This window comes from Platichthys flesus, chromosome 16 (assembly GCF_949316205.1).
Source record: "Platichthys flesus chromosome 16, fPlaFle2.1, whole genome shotgun sequence".
Lineage (NCBI taxonomy): Eukaryota > Metazoa > Chordata > Actinopteri > Pleuronectiformes > Pleuronectidae > Platichthys > Platichthys flesus.
In genome coordinates, this window is record NC_084960.1 from 6,753,310 (window position 1) to 6,756,211 (window position 2,902).

Consider the following 2,902-nt stretch of genomic DNA (forward strand, 5'->3'; position numbering starts at 1 on the left):
GCTCTGAGTGGTCCCCCCCCCGCCCCCCCTTCACACATGCAGCCACAGCACACTCGCAGAAGTGTAACGCTGTCACTTGCACCCACAAACGAGCGCAAACCCTCACTTCACACTCGAAGGTTGTTTGGATGATCTTTGCTGCTTTGTCACGGAAAACAATATGTCACAGCTTGTGACCACAAGACACCGCACCAGTAAACACTTGCCGCTTTTGCAAGCTTCGCCGGCGCCACTTTTTCCTGTTTGACATTACCGTGTTGACTCGAGCGGCGTCTCTCAGGCCTGAGTTCGGAAGCAGCTCGTCTTGACTTGTGTTGTTTGAACTCTCGCTTGATTAACAGTGTTTGAAGATGCAGTGTTTGCATTAGTGAACATGTGCTCGGGGATCCACTTGGCACTGGTAGTAAATTATTGTACTGGTTCTTTTTTCAACAGCAGGTTGCTTCTCGTGGGGTCGGCATTGACTGTGAAGTGTTGATAGTTTTTTTTTTAAGATTTTGCATTCAAGGAACAGATTTGACATGTTGATGTTGTGTGAAAAGTGAAACCTCAAAGAAGTAGGAAAAATAATAATGAAATTTAACAGTGAGGCTGTTTGAGTGTAAGTTGACCCACGGATGTTACTTTTTCCTATTTCTCAGCATGTGTGAAGGCAAAGCTCAGGGATCATTACAAAGAGTTTTCTTACTGTGAGGGAAAAGCATCCTCCATTTTACAGTTTTTCTCCATTGCTTTGGCTCATTTCACGAAACAGAAATTACATTCTCAAAACAACACGTGCAAACCTCCAAACCACCGGGCACTTGTTCACAACAGATTGGAATATCTCATTCCTTTAATCAAATTGCCCTTGTATTAGCACATCCTTGCAAGGACAAGTACTCCAACAGCTTGCACAAATTTCAAATGATTTAGCACACCTTTGCAAACGGTTAGGTACAATTGCCTTCAGTTAGCCCAATTACCAATTGAATATATATTGCTGGTCAAAACTGACTGTCGCTTCTCAGTCAAGTGGTTGTTCTCTGCAGAACATGTTGGGATCATTTCATTGTGTACATCATCACCTGCACAATAGTTCACTCCGTCAAAATCATACAGGCACATAATACCATGAAAAACATCATGGTATATACTGTAATAAGGATATCTTTGATCATCGGCTTAATTTTCAGGTGCAACTAAAACTTTAGTAATCAAGGTTGAGTTTCACACATCTGATCACCAGTCACACAGTAAGTTTACAGTTTTTCTCCACTGCTTTGGCTCATTTCACGAAACAGAAATTACATTCTCAGAGTACAATTGGCAAAATAGCCCATATGGTTCAACACAACTACATAGATCACCTTCAAAAGGTCATATCTCACTATACCAAATTTTAGTTTTGATGTGCTTATTGTTTGACAGTATATTGTGCTGTACACATTTTCTGTTACTGTAACCATGATGTATGGCAATTACTGTAACAATTCCCATGGCAGTATGAGTTCAATAAACATATTTTATGTGAAACCTTGAATAAATCTTTTTTCTGTTTGATACACATAATATTCTGGAAAGAAAACATCTACTGCAACTATTCAGTGACCATTCAAGGACTGAGCCAAGATTGAAATGTGCACATGAGGGATATTTCTATGGTCCACTGCCATCCTGACAAAATATCTAAACATTTTGACCTGTAGTGTTTAAACAATGCCACTTTTCATTTTGGGGGCACTGACTATTTGTATGAGAAAAGGATTTAGTTTTGACTGATGAGTTGGCTGTTTGGGAAGAGATATGACCTTTTGCAGGTGTGCTATGGAGATTTGCTGAACCATCTATGTTATTTTGCTAAATGTATTTAAAGCTTTGAGAATGTCCTTTTTTTTCTGAGAGATGAGCCACAGCAATCGAGAAGGAAATCTTCATTTTGGGGGCACTGACTATTTATATGAGAAAATTATTTGGTTTGGAAACTTGAGTTAACTGTTTTGGGTGAGCTATGACCTTTTGAAGGTGATCTCTGTAGTTGTGCTGAACCATATGGGCTATTTTGCCAATTGCACTTAGAGCCTTGAGAATGTCATTTCTGTTTCGTGAAATGAGCCAAAGCAATGGAGAAAAACTGTAATCTGGTGGCATCAAATACATCATCCTCCATTCTGTGTCATGTCTGTGGCACAAAGAAAATATATGTGTTTTACCGCGATCAACTTTGTGTCACGGCTCCATTTGTTATTTGTTCATGTCATTCCAATGCAGCTTATTCAATTGAATGGCCTGGATATCAAAATATACTCTTCACAGATTAACATGTGCATGAAAAAGGTTTATGTTTCAGACTCAGATCTGCTGAACTTTGAGACCCTTCCTTTGGGACACTTCCTGGTTTTGAGACAGAGGTGGGACATAAAGCTGCTGCAGGCCGTTTTGGCGGCAAGTAAAAAATCCATCACAAGAAATCAGCTGAATCCAGGTCCACTTACATCTGATGATTGGCAGGGCATAATTTTGGAGATATTTTAAAAAGGTAATATCTTTCCCCTTCCTAAAGCAAATAAGCAGAAATGTAACTTCCCTTTGGGTGTTGCTGTTTTTTTTATTCCTTTTTGTTTTGGGTTTCAAATTCAGTCTTGAACAATGAGTGTGACGGGAATAAGCAATAAGGTGAAATGTCAAAGCTGTATACTGATTGGAGTAGCGATACATACAAGTAATTAAGATAAATAATGACTTAACATGTACTCCGCTAAGTGAAAACTGTAGCTTGAACAATGTCTGAGACTCAGGTATGACCCCTCCACGCTGCATAAGCTTATATACATGTAAGTGGAGAAAATTATACTTTGAAAGACATCGAAATGATCTGTGTGCTATATGTTACATTGCCTTTCCCTAATAAAACAAATTTGAA